Genomic DNA, 15356 nt, shown 5'->3' on the forward strand with positions numbered 1-15356 from the left:
AGAAACAGATGCTTGGTGCCAGTGCCATGGGCTCAAGCTTAATGCCAAGAAATGTATAGTTATCCCTTTTGGGAAAAATCTTGTACCCATGAATTACCACATAGGTGGCAGCACATTAAACACAGAAAGTGTGATAAGAGACTTAGGGACACAGGTGGACAGTGGTCTCATGTTTGATAACCACATCGCCAAAACAGTGAGGAAATCCTTCTATGTGGCACACCTCATCATTAAGGGCTTTTCATCCAGAAAAAAGGAGGTCATTGTCCCACTGTACTCATCCCTCATTAGATCCATTATTGAATACAATGCCCCAGTTTGGTATGTACCTCTCAAGACATCTGCAACAACTGGTAAGGCCGCAGAAATACCTCACTAAAAGAATCACAGGCCTAAAGCAGACGCCCTATGCTGACCGTCTAAAAAACTCCACCTATACTCTGTCGCATATCGCCTACGCAGAGGTGATTTATGCTTAACATACAAGGCCATGTCAAACCCAGGGCTGTTGAACATGCTACACTTAAAGAAATCCCAATCTCTCAGAGACACACGGTCCAGGGATCTAAACCTTGTCATCACAATGAACAAAACACGCTGGATGGATAGGTTCCTGACCCAGAGACTCCCCAGAATCTGGAATAGACTGTCCATACATGTCAAGGAGAGTGCCTCTTTGACCCTCTTCAAAAGGAACCTTAATGAATGGATGGGAGATAGGAAATTCACCCCGGGGATCACGCCATTCACCCTGCTAGACAGGGGTCCAGGGAAGTAAATACTATGGGATAGCCTAGTACTAGCCTATGAACCCATGAGACATCCTGCAGCAAGATGCTGGCACAAACATATAAACCCCCCATCCCAAATGCATCTCAGATCAAGCCTCAACCAACTTTAAGTCAGCCACAGATGGGGGCAAGGCTAATTTTCATGATCTTAGCAGAAACCATTCCTTTCACAGATTCAGATTAGTCTAATAAAAATCATTCTGTCATCAATACAGCTATCTTTCAAGATGTTTTAAAAGTCCACCCTGACCAAGCTTCTGCTAGTTCCATTCTAGACAGTTTCTCCAAGGGTTTTTCCTTAAGATCTATCTTCCCTTCCGTAAAAGAGAATGGACACATATTTCAGTCTATTCTGACTCAAGAAATCCAACTAGGAAGCAGCAAAGGGCCATTTACATCTCCATCACTACAGCCCTTTATCAACTTTCCCTTCAGATTGGTTTCCCACCACTACAGCCCTTTATCAACTCTCCCATAGGATTGGTTTCCAAAAAGAAACTGGATGAATACTGGTTAATTCACCCTTTATCACATCCAGATGGTTATTTGTTAAATGATGGAATCAACAGCAAAATAGTCTCAAGTTCACTATTCCTCACTGGAAGATACAGTGGACCTCATAAAAACACTGAAGAATCCTTGGTTGGCTAAAGTCAATATTTCTTTGGCTTTTTATTTACTTCTCAACCATCCTCAAGATTGGCATAAGTTAGGCATGGAACTAAGAGCAGGTATTTCTTTGACACGACCATGCCTATGGGATGCTCTGTGGCATACCAGGTGTTTGATTGTTTCAGCAAGATGTTACTCTGGTGTGGGAAACAATGCAATCTCTCCTTCATGGGGGTCCAATACCTTGATGATTTCCTAATTGCAGGAGAAAGAAAAACACAAACAAAGCAGGTGTGCTGGCCTTTAACAGGTTATGCAACATGGCCTTTAACAGGTTATTGCAACAAATTAAGTGTTCTATAAGCAAAAGACAAAACAGTAGGTCCGGTCAGGGTGTTAACATTTCCGGGTATTGAAATAGACACCTTATAAAATTGCTTTCACTTACTGGAGTAAAAAAAAAAATTGGGAAAATTTCCACTTTTTTTAGCATATTTCTAATCAGCAAAAGGGTAACAACTGGGAAGGTCATGGAGCTTCTGAGACCCCTCAACTTTAAATGCTGGGTCATAACATCTGGCAGAGTATACACCATGTCTTTATCAGACCTTCTACGTGGAGGTTGGAAGAAACATTACAGAGTTAGGTCAACAGAAGAGCAAGAAAGACCTTAGGAATTGGTCACTTTAATTGCAAGATTTTAATGGTACTTTTTTTGCAGAATAATTGGGTGTCTAACGAAAATCTTCAGTTGTTCACTGATACATCTGGCAAATTATATATTTTAAATGACATTGGTTTTCTGGCCCATGACCCAGACAGTGGTTGACTACTAGGTTGTAGGACATTACATTTTTGGAAAATTTTCCTATACAGGCATACCTCTCAACCTCTTAGTGCAAAATATCTGGACAAAGACTGGCAAACTTTTGGGACAAAGGCCCAAAAATAGGGACATATTTTAAATATTACTCTTATAAGCTTAGAAAGTTGTTAGAATAACAGGATTTGTTTTAACATACATTTTCTGAAGGATTTGAAGTGTGAAACTCAAATGTATGTAATTATTTCATTACTTCACTCCTCATATCATCCCAGTGATTTGCCAGAAAACTGCTAATTTTATGAGGAACAGACCAAAAATATGAGACAGAAATCTGGACATTCTGTGAAAATCTGTACAGTTGAGAGGTATGTATACGGGTTTCTATACAAATCTGGCAACAACAACTCAATAATAAACATATTGTATTCAGATCTAACAATAAGGTTGTGATGGAAGTTCTTTCCAAAAAATCTCCTAGGAACTTTTGGGTCAGTTGTGTTCTATGGCTTCTAGTTCTTATCACTGTGAGCATCAACTTGTCATTTACAGCAGAACACAACAAGGGATCCAACACTAAACTAGATGATGCTGTTTCTTGGTTACAGATGAAGCAGTTCAGAAGGTAGGCTCTTCAACCAGAGTTGTTCCCCAGTCCAGTTCCAAAAAAGTATTTGGATGGTTGGAGATAGCTAAATTTAAACTGGTTTTGTAACTCTTGATCAAGCAACATGAAGAGGGCTTACAGCACAGCTATAAAACATTTTGCCATATTCTTTCCCAACATAGATAATCAGGATCAGCTCTGGACATATACTACTATCTTAACGTTATTTTCAGCATTCAGGCTCAGAGGCCTTGACCTGTCTACTGTCAGAATGCATTTAGCAGCTCTAAGTTCATTTGCCAGAATTTTTTAAGTTCGTAATGTTACCAAACTGTAGACTATTGCCAGAATACTCAAAGGCTGGAGCACTGACTAAATTTAAGATTAGGCAAGAGATGCCCTATAATTTTACATTTACTTAAATCCATTTTCATAACTTTGCATTCTATCTCTGACTCATATTTCAATTATTACCTTTGGGCACTTTGTTTTGCTGTTTACATTTTGGAGCATTTATAATTGGAGAATTAACTGGCACCCTTAGGTGATTTGAAGTAATTTTCACCAGCCAGGTAGTTTTAATTTAAATTATTAAATCTAAAACTGATCAATTAGGTCTTGACCATCAAGTTTCTCTACTTAGGATGCCTGAACCTCTCCCCTCACCTGCCCTGTTTCCTGGAACAGAACCCTAAGGGAGTTATATCTCTGGGTTATAGGTATCAATGCTGTCTTCAGTTGGCAAATTGGGTACATCATTACCTACACTTATTTCTACTTCCAGTTTACTAGGGTTGTGATATCCTTAGGTATTTCACCAAGCCCTTATACCTCTCATTCTATTGGAACAGGCCAGACTTCAAATTTAGCATCAGCAGGTCAATCTTCAGAAGGTCTTCAGAGGTTAGGCAGGTGGTCTTCCAATTCTTATTTAAGATATATATGCCATTTAGACATTCATTTATTTCGCAAGCATTTTTCAGAGAATCTATCTGTCCCAAGGGAGTTAATTCTGAGCTAGACCATGATAAATTCATAGAACTGTGGAAAGGTTTCTCTGGTTGCATTGGAACAAAGTTTTCAATCTTATAGGTTCATACTAGGCTATCTGCCCTAGGGCATTTACAAGCCTAGCCAGAGTGTGTTTGGCTTTCGCCACCCCTTGGAATGAGTTTACTGTGCCCTTTTTAAGGTTGTGTTTACTGTGCCTCTGTCTAGTAGTGACACAGAAGTGATGCCCGGGGTAAACCTACGATCTCCCATCCACTCGTCAAGATTTTTCTTGAAGAGTGTCAGTGAGGGGATCTGCCTAACATGGACTGGGATTCTATTCCAGAGTGAAGGGAGCCTCTGGTTATGAATCTGTCCCTCCAGCATGTCCTATTTATTTCTGTGCTGCGGTTCAAGTCACTCGATCTCGTAGCTCTAAGGGATTTGGATTTTCTGAGGTGGAGCATGTCCATTAATTCAGGGTTGGACATGGCTTTGTACGTCAGGCATAGATCGCCTCTGAGTAGGCGGTATGCAGCTGAGTAGAGCTGGAGTTTCTTTAGCCGAGCAGCATATGGCATATGTTTGAGTCCCTTGATCCTCTTAGTGAGGTACTTTTGGGGTCTTTCTAGTTGCTGCAGGTGTCGGGTAAGGTACATCCCAAATGGGGCATTGTACTCAATTATGGGCCTGATGAGGGATGAGTAAAGAGGCACAATGACATCCCTTGATCTAGATGTGAATCCTTTCATGATAAGGTGGGCTATATAGAAGGTCCTCCTATGTGGTAATTTGTGGGCACTTTGTTTTTGCCAAAGGGTATAACTATACACTTTTTGGCGTTTAGTTTAAGGCCATGGCTCTGGCACCAGTTTTCCGTCTCTATGAGACCCTTTTGAAGGATGCTTGTGTCAACTGGAGAGTCAACTATGGCGCCCAATTTGCAGTCATCTGTGAACTTGGTCAGCCACAGTCCTCCCATGTTAGCCTGTACCTCAGAAAAATATATTCTGAATAAGAGAGGTCCCAGGACTGAGCCCTGTGGGATGCCACTTGTAACTGGTTTAGAGTCTGACATGGCTCCAGCAATTCTGACCATGTGGGTTCTGTCCTTGTGCCAGTTTGCAAACCATCTTATGACATAGGGGTTTATATTTAGGCTGGAGAGTTTGTCTACGATGTCTGAGTGGGGTATTGTGTCAAAGGCTTTTGCGAGGTCTAGGTAGGCTGTGTGGACCACCTTACCCTCATCAATGGCCTTGGTGACTGTTTCAAAGAAATCTACCAGGTTCAGGAGGCAGGCTCTGCCCTTGACAAAGCCGAATTGGGTAGGATCCAGTGTCTGTAGGTCCCCAATGTCTTTGTTTATGATCTCCATAATGATCCTCTCCATAGCTTTGCAGACCAGGCTAGTCAGGCTTATGGGGCGGTAGTTTCCAGGGTCCGTAGAGGTGCCTCCTTTGTGGAGTGGGACCACTGTTGCTGTATGCCATTCTTTGGATACGTTTCCTGTAGTAAAGCTAAGATTGAATAGCAGCTTTATGTGAGGGTATAGCTCTTCTTGGAGTTCATGTAGCACGCCGCCCGGGACACTGTCCGGTCCCATTGATGCTGTGTTTTTTGCTTTGGAAAGGGCGGCTCTCACCTGGGCATCTGAGATGTCAGGGAGGCAACACTCTGCTGGGATAGATATTTGTCCTTTTGGGGGGGGGGGTTGCATTGAACCTGTCTGCCAGGATGTTGGCAATGTCGAGGGTTCAGTGTATTTTTTGTTATTATGGACCAACTCTGAGCATATCTGGGAGTTGCCACCCAGGTTTCTAGCATAACTAAAAAAAGTCTTATGATTATCTTTTGCTGCTTCTGCAATTTTTCTCTCGAAAGTGGCCTTGGATGATTTTATGAGTGATCGTAGTTTTTTGCTAGTACTGATCAGAGATGCCTTCCCTTTTAGGAATTTTGCTCTTTCATGTAGTAGCTTCCTCCTTCTGTTGTATAGCTTATTTATGGCTACGGTTCACCAGACAGGATGCCTGCCTTTGGGGGAATGGGTCTTGGTTTTATTTGGGATTGCATGATCCATGCATTCCTGAAGGTGTCCATAGAATGCGTTTATATAGGATTCAGCAGATAGGGCCATGGTTTCCACTGGCCTGGGGGCCTTGAAGGATTCCACTTTGGTTTTAAGAAGTGTGAAGTTAGCTTTTGAGAAGTTCTTCACTGTGGTCTTTTGTGCTGGGGGCGGGATGTGGATTTCTAGTGAGATTAATTTATGGTCCGATCTTACCAATGAGGGGTATATTTCTGGTATGGAACATTGTGTCCCCATGTTGGTGATGATCAGATCTAGTACATTTTCCCCTCTTGTGGGAGTGGTGACCAATTGTTCCATAGCATTTGAGTTTATGAATTCTAGGAACCTCTGGGCTAGGGTGTTGGGGCTTGAGTAATGCTCCCAGTCTATGTTTGGATAGTTGAAGTCCCCCAATATGATGGTGTTTGGAGAGACCTTCATATTCTCCAGTGTCTTCAGGAAGGCTGAGTGAGGTTTCTGAGTTTGAGAGGGTGGTCTGTAGCATGCTACAAACTGGAAGGCAGTTTTTCCCACTGTTAGTTGCACATGGATGGTCTCCGTTGCTTCGTGCAATGCCACTAACCTGGAGGTGTGGGTGTCCTTGATGAATATGGATACTCCCCCTCCTTTTATGGTTCGGTCTGAGTTTTGGGGCCAAAAAGCATGATATGAGGTATAACCTGGTCGTACTGGGGTGCTCTCGGGAGCCTTGAACCAGGTTTCTGTCACTGCACAGACATCGATGTTCTCTATACTGAGGAGGGCTTTGAGAGCTTGCATCTTGAGGTTTAGACTTCTGGCATTGAGCAGCATTACCCTTAGTTTCTTTCTACTTGTGTTGTCTAAGGAGGTGGGTTTGTCTTTTGAGCCTTGCCTAAAAAAGGCACTATGGGGGTGGCAAGAGCCTTTGCCAATATCCGAAAGCCCAGGGGTGACAGGTGCAAGCCGTCCCTTGAGAAGCAATGTGGCTTGTCGAGCATGTCATCCCAGGCAGACAGATACTGGATCCCCTTTGAATGACACCAATACTTAAGCCAATTGTTGAAATTGATCATTTTGTCTTTATACTGAGGCATCATTCTTTGTGAGGGTAAGATGCTGCTCAAGGTCAGGGTCATACCTGCCTGGGCTACATGATCAGAGAGCTCCTTTATGTCTCTTTTCATGTAGTCCAGGGAGGTATGTCTCAGGTCATTCACACCAGCATGGACAATGACTGAGTCATATTTGTACTTGCTTTGGAGTGACCTGAGTGCTTGTGCTATATGGCGGATTCTAGCGCCCAACAGGCAGCTCACTGTGACCTTTTCTTTGTTCAGCCTGGTGAATGGGACGTCAGTGTGTCTGACTATAGAGTCACCTATTACAAGTGTATCAGGTATGTTGTTAAGCCTGAAGGGCTGTGGCTGTTTGGCACACTGACTTTGTGAGCTCCCTCCCATAGGGTTGGCTGGGTGGCCTAATGGTTAAGGTGTTTGCCTTACAAACACAAGGTACAGGGTTTGAGTCTCACAAGAGATAATTGGCTAGGCTTAAAAATGTCTCGCAAGGGCAGTTAGCCTAGTACTACCCTATGAACCTATGTGTTGCCTGTGTTTTGTTTTGGGGTAGCGGTCACTTGGGTGTCTGCTTTGGAGGTCTCTGCTGTTTTGGCAGATTTTTATTTAGAGCCTCCGAGTATGTTTTTGTGTGTTTATGTGTTTGGTCTGCAGTTGTGGTAGGACTATGTGAGACTGGATTTGTGGTGCGTGTGGTTACCTTCCCCTCCTGACTGGTTACACCAATACTGAGTCAAGAGAGCTCAGTCTCCAGTTTGGCTATATGGTTGCATCTCTCACATATATTTGTACTTGTTGGGAGGAGGAGAGGGTTGTCTGTGTACATGAGGCAGTTGTAACATTGCCTCATGATTCCCAGATTCAGCAGCTGGACTGGAGAGGAAACCAGTAACTGACCTTTGGACATGCTAGAATAGTATAGGGAACTCCTTTGCAACTGAATCAGAAAGGACCAATAGGGGATAAAGTACTCAAGGGTAGTATATGAGGATGTAGTGCTTATTTAGATTATTAGTGCTTAACTTATAGAAATTGCTTATATGAGCAAGTGCAGGGTTTTAGATTTAGAATAGAGTGTTTAATTTGAGAGTTAGAGCAGTTCCAAGGGAAAAAGTGAAGAGTAGACTTTGTGGAGCCGGGAATAGTTTAAACCCGATTAACCAGCGCTGCCCGATGCACAAAATCGCGCAAAGCCATGCTAAGCGATTTTTATACCAGGGAGAACAAAAGGATAGAAATTAGCCCAATATGGCCAATGAGCTACAAGTTGCTGGGCTGGGACAGAGATTTTTGAGAGAAACAAACAATTTGGTTGTGATCATTCTCCATGCTGGAGGGAACAATTTTGTTTTTTTTTTTTTTTTGGGAGTAGAAACAAACAGTTTGGTTACAGCCATTTTCCATGCTGGATGGAAAAAATTGTGTTTTAGACCTAAAAAGCAACTCACAAACTACATTTTGCATAATCTAGCAATTATTAGGCACACTTACCTTGGTGTACTCATTGTTTGGTCAGGTATTATTCCCAGGCTTCACCAATGAGCTATAGACAAGCTTATTAAGTTTGCTTGCCATAGGATTTCAAGAACAGACCCATTTTCAGGAGTTTTCACTTTGGACCATCATGATTTTTATGATAAATGTACATTCTGGTTCAATAAGGATGGAGCCCATCTATAAAACATTGGTTTGCACTTATTCAATGTGAATTTAAATTTGTTTTTAATAGAGCACTGTTGAGGGTACATTTGTACTATGCCAGGTTATGATATAGTTTGGCAAATGTAAATAGAATCAAAGCCAAGGTTGTTAAAACCTTTTGACTTAAGGTATTTAAAAAATATGGGGAGCAGTCTTTGCAAGCCTGATGGGTGGCTTTTCATGAACTTAGACCCCCTTTAGTTATAATTCCGCCTTTTTTTACATTGATTGGTATTGATGAACAAGATGACAGGTTATAATGGCCCTGTACTGGCAATGACAGGATCTTTGGCTTATAGTTATTGTAATCAAATCAGTTTGGTGGACATTCAGGAGGGCTTGAGGTGATATCACTCAACAACAGGTCCGTGGTTGCATTGGTGACAGTGAAGATTATAATTTGTAATGTGGGTTATGGTTATTATATATATTTGCAGTTATATACACTAAAACGCTGCAATCAATTGTTATTATTGACAAAATTATTATGATCACTGCTGTAATCATGTTTGGTGTTTTTAATTTGGGAGCAGAGTGCAGGGACAATGTGCTGATAAACTGTACATACTATTTTGTCAAGATTATTGGTTAATGAGAAAGGATATGCTAATGGTATATCTTATTAGTATACTGCTTTTAATAGTCATACTCAGTAACTGCTTTACATAGTGAGGTTTGTGACTGGGTTTTAAACCATTATGGAGTGGAATGTTTAAGTATACAACAGGGAAGGATGTTATGGCTGAAACTTTGAATGTGATTGTGTCCGAGTGATGGCCTTGCTATATGCTAGGGGACAAGTGTTAGCAGTCACATAAGCATAGGTAGAATTACAGCATGAATTTGGTGTAGTAACAAGAGGTGTGCTTCCATTTACATGTTGCTTCTGTTTGTACTGACTTTCTTGACTGGATCAGTGTTACTTTGCTTCTGACTTATTTTTTTGGAAACCTAAAATGGCATTCATACTGACTAGAAGGAATCATGGCCAGATTATTATTTTCAATAAGTAACATGAGGTCTTTTACATCCACCTGAAATACAACAAACCCAAGCAGCTTGGACCTCAGTCTTACATGTCATCCAAAACTTGGCCAGTCAAGTATGCAGCATTTCCCTTACACTGTAGCATCAACAATGAAAACTGAATCGAAGTACCTTGTACAAGCAGGGAACCTAACGTCTTCCAATCTCCCAGTATCAAAGGACAGTGTGCTGCTCGCTGAGCTACTGAGAACAATAATGGGAAATATCTGCATCTGGTATGAGTGCCATAACATTATTCATACTTCTGTTACAGATGCTGCTGAATAAGAGGACACTGATCTCATGGGGCCAAGCCATTGTAATGGACTATACTACTGCTATATCGAGTCTTTTAACTTATAGCACCATCTGTTGTGTGGCCCTGCATGTGTTGCTCTTGGTGCTCAAGTCTATTTTCTCTGTACCCAGGCATTGTCATATTTAGTGACCAGTTTAACCATTTTTTTCTAGCAAAAGGATAAGGGTGTAGAGTATTCACTGACACCATGAATATCAGAGCATTTCCATGAAAGCTGAGAGAGAGAGAGTTGCTAGGGTCACAGCATGGGAGGTGTGGTTGTTGATATATAGATTATAGTAGCTAGGTTGGTCTTCAGCTGCAGGACAGTACCATGGGTGAATCCCTGCAAACTACAGACCATCATGCTGAAGCACCAATATCCATTAACAATAGTGCATCAATACCCCTTATCAATCATGCCTCATTTGATATTACCAACATTTGAATGTATCCTGGAAATCATCTGGCAGATGATGATGACAGATGACATACAGGTAGGCTATATCATCTAGATCATATTTCCTGTCTTGTCTCCCTACAACATTCAGCATTATTGCTCACAAGTGTGTCCCAGCCATATATGCCATCCTGCCTACACAAACTACTATCCACACCATCACCTTTATGTTTTTGTTTATTCTTCAAATAAAATTAAAAGATTAGTGTACTACCAGAAACTGTCCAACACATGCATCTGTTTCCCCATCTCCCACTGTCCACCTCTTTAGATTTGTTCTATGTTCATTATACTGCTGTATTCTATAACCATGTCTAGCTATACTTCACAATCATTATTTGGATTGATGCATATCAGTCCATTCTGCAATCATTTGCATGTCTTCATTCTGTAGTTTTTATGCTGTGGATGTGTTCCCCTCTTTTTTCTCATTCAATCTGTGTTAATTTCTAGACACAAGAACTGAATGTACCAATACATTTGCTCTTCCTATTAGAAACTCTCCACTACACTTCTCATTTTGTGGTGTACAGTGTTGTGTACTACACCAAGCAACAGTGTCCCAGTGGTCTTTTTGCCTGGTGCACTTTGCAATGTTTTTGTTTCTCAACCTGTCTCTGTCAGTGACAATACTAGATACAGGAAGTGGACTGTGGGCCATATAATTAAAGCTGCTTTGCTGTTACTGCACTCTGGACCCATCACAGTTTGGCTTTGTTAAAGGAAGTTCATTTATGCCTATTAAATCTGGTGGACTTTTTGAGAGGGTCACCAAAGCATTGGATGAAGGTAACACTGTGCACACAACTTACCCAAACTTGATCAAGTCTTTTGATATAATACCCTACTCAGGCATTATAGACCAGCTCACTAATTTAGGTATAAATTCTTTTATCACACCAGATAGCCAACTGGCTCAGTGACAGGACCTAGGGTGTCAAAATAGATGAGGCCACCTCCACCAAGAGGATAATCACTAGTGGATTCCCTCAGGGCTCAGTACTGGGCCTGCTCCTTTTTAGCATCTATTTCTCTGAAATGGAAGTAAATATTGAATGTTTATGGCTGACTAAGTCTTCAGATGATTGGAATATGGGGGTTGTCATTGACTCCCTTGCAGACACCTGCATTCTTCAAGAAGGCCTATCTCTAACTAACAAATGGTGCCAATGCCATGGTCTTAAGCTCAATGCTAAGCAATGCATAATTTTACCTTTTGGGAAGTCAACCATCCCACCTAATTACTATGTTGACAATACACCCCCAAGAGTCAACCCAGTGGTCAGGGATCTGGGTACACACATAGACAGTAGCCTTTACTTTGACCACCATGTGGCTACAATGGTGAGGAAATCTTTTTATACTGCACAAGTTATAATTAAGGGCATGGCATCTAGGTCCAAAGAGGTCATTATCCCACTGTACTCTGCCCTTATCAGACCAATCATAGAGTACAAAGCTCCCTTTGGTATGTACCTGACCAGGCATATGCAGCAACTAGAGCAATCTCAGAAGTTCCTTACAAAAAGAATACAAGGCATAACAAACCTGCCTTATGCAGAGCACCTTAAAACCCTTTACCTCAATTCAGTCTCCTATAGATTGCTGAGGGGTGATCTATGCCTGGCTTAAAAGGCATCTGCACTTCCCACACTTATGAATCTCCTACATATTTGTAAGTCAAAGAATACCAGAAATGCAAGGTCTAGGGACCTGAATTTTGTCTGCACTTAAAAAGAACATGCTGGAGATACAGATATGTCTTCCCAGTGACTCCCTGTCCTATGGAACAGCTTCCCATCTGTGTGAAGCTGAGTTAATCTATTACCCACTTTAAGCACAACCTAGACCAGTGGATGAGGAACGGCAAATTTACACCTGGTTTGACACCTATGTCCCTTATGGATAGAGATGGCTTATAAGTGCGTGGCTCTCAATGTCCTATTTGGATACAGGGCATCATTATTCATTCTGGAAAATTTGGTTAGGATTAGAAAGCCCCCCCCCCCCACACACACACACACACACACACACACACAGGTCATTAGCCTAATAACAGTCTATGAATCTATTGTTATGCCACATTGAAGTGTTTGCTGCATTCTCATTCAGGTGTTTGGACTTCAATGATGCATACAGTGCTATTGTTCTGCACATTTGATGTTGCAGCATTGCTTCCTCACCACAAGTATCTCTCATTCTCTTTCTCTTTGATGCATAGTTGTCTGATATTAGCTGGTATCCAGTTGCCGTTGTCATTTGCAGTGTGTCACAGTGACCTATTTGCATGGGGCAGCATACAGTGCTATACAGTGTCCACTCCAGACATCATACTCTAGCATGCTGAATTATTACAGTCCACTGCTATAGGCCTCATGTTGCCTTTTCATCTGTATTACATATTTAATCATATTGCTTTCTTGAATGGCTCCTGTGTGTCATGGCGTTTATTTCCGGTTATACTTATTTACTTACTTACTTATTTATTTGTAATTGACTTTGTGTTTAGCGTGTTTTTAGGTAGTAATGTTTTTTGTGTGGTATTGCTTTGCATTATGATTTATACATGGAGTCCCCTGACCCCAAATATTTTCATTTATGCCTTGTCACCATTAAAGGCTCATGAGCTGGTGGTCACATGTCATTATGATACCTGCTATTTCTACTTGTGCAGTATAACTTTACAGCTGAAATACATTTGTAATTGCATGCATTGTGCCTTGTGTGTGTGTGTGTGTGTGTGTGTGTGTGTGTGTGTGTGTGTGTGTGTGTGTGTGTGTGCCCATCTCTAGCTTGCTTGCTCTCTCTCTCCTTTTATGAATCTTAGCCAATCTTTTTTCTGCTAAGTATGTGCAGCACATTGTTTTAAAACTTCAAGTTTGCTTTGCTCTGTTTTGTTAATGTAATCAATATCTTAAAGTGCATACTTATTTATTTCTTTATTTATTTATTGGCATTTGTTTACTGGGATTGTCAACTGGGCCAAGCAGAGTCATTTTCATTAGAGGCCAGGGGTGAAAAGCTCCATGAGTGAGATTAGTACAAAACAATTACAATACAATACAACAACGTTAGACGCAACAAACCCACCAGGGTTAAATGAACACATTTCAATTTCAAGTGAGTTGAAAAAACGGTCACTTATATTATACGTATATTTTAAAGTAAATGAAGCATCTATTATATTCAGTACTATGGTTGTAACATCTAGTTACTGTTGCTTTATTTCTGTTTGCTATGCTTAATTGGTTGATTGGTTCTATTGAAGGTTTTAAATGGGTGTGTCTTTGTATTGTATTTAAAAGTTTTTACTTCACTATTTGTCTTGATTCTGAGACGAAAGCGCTTAACCAAGTGGATTTGTTACTTTCAAGATTTTAAGATTAAAACTGTGTTTTAGCCTTCTGACTGGCTTTGTCATCTTTATGATCATAGATATTACATATAACAAAAATGGAAGAGATTACATAATATAAAAAGGAAAAATTGTGTAATACTGAGGAATTAAGTTAGTGAAAATAATTAGTAACAGTGAAGAGAAAATAGATGTACGAGGGTAATGAGTAAAAGGAATAGCCAGAGTAGAGTAAATCTGAAAGAGAAGGGACAAAAGAGGGGCAATATAAATTGGACAGGGGAAGTTAGATGAGAAGAAAAAGTACACTAGTAGTGGGCTGGTGAAGAAGTGATAGGTGAGAAGTGAGGAAAATGAAAATTAGGTTATGGGTGGAGGAGACTGTGTGCAGTTACAGTTCCATGTAAAGTGAATGTGAGTATGAAGGGCTAGCTTAAAGGCAGCAGTGTTTTGAGTAGTGTGGATGCCCACAGGGAGACTGTTCCAGGTTTTACTGATATTCCAGAAGTATAGGACGGGCCAGCTGGTAGCTTAGGTTTGTGGACTTGCAATAGGTGATTTTTTTAAACTCAGTGGCCTATTGTGGTTATATTAGAAGAATATGGAAGTTAGTGCAGGGCAAGCCTGAGGTTACTGGTACAGTAACCTGTATGTGATATATATATATATATGTACATTATATATATATATATATATACATTCACATATATATATACATATATATATATATATATATATTATATATATTTTATATATCTATATATATATATATATATATATATATATATATATATATATATATATATTTTTTTTTTTATCTGTATTTCATTTTTGTGACACAACAATATTTTAGAAACTGCACAGAACCTGCAACAAATCTGAATCCGAACTCCAAAGCTTGAGCTGTAGGCACAGTCATGCTCCATATGTTGCTGTGTAGGCTTTACAGGTTTACATATGGCCTGAGAACTTGGACAAATCCATTAACTCAGAAATTTCTGGCATTTCTAAAGTATTTGAGATTAGCTGTTTTCATGTTTTGTGTCAGAAACTCTCTCCTGGGAAATAGTGGTCCCCTTGAATTTAATGGGAGGGATAAATGAACTATAGTTGTGGCCCACCTCTTTGTAAAAGTAGAGGCTTATCACAATATCAATGTATCATAAAATGCAAGAAAATTAAGAGAGCTACCTCCTTAACACTGCAAACTTTCAGATTTTGTGAAAATGATTATAAAAGTTTTAACATTTAATTGGCATGGAAAAGCAGGATAAGTTTTTGTGAAATTCCAAGTGAACTGTAGCTGACACCATTAATAAAATGTATTAATTAGTTTTCATTGCTTCACAAATTTTCACACATTTAAAGATGTTTAATAGTGCTTCCTTCTAAGGACCAACAGTTAATGCAATATAAGTTCAGAATTCATACTTATAGACCTCGCGGTTCTAACTTTAACTCAGCTGGCTAGAAATAAATTGTAAGCAGACGTCCTTGTACATTTAATGTGTCAGCATGAAGATATTCAGCATTTACGCATTTCAGGTAGTTCATCCAAATT

This window comes from Protopterus annectens, chromosome 4.part1, assembly GCF_019279795.1.
Source record: "Protopterus annectens isolate FY-2018-M chromosome 4.part1, PAN1.0, whole genome shotgun sequence".
Taxonomy (NCBI): Eukaryota; Metazoa; Chordata; order Ceratodontiformes; family Protopteridae; genus Protopterus; species Protopterus annectens.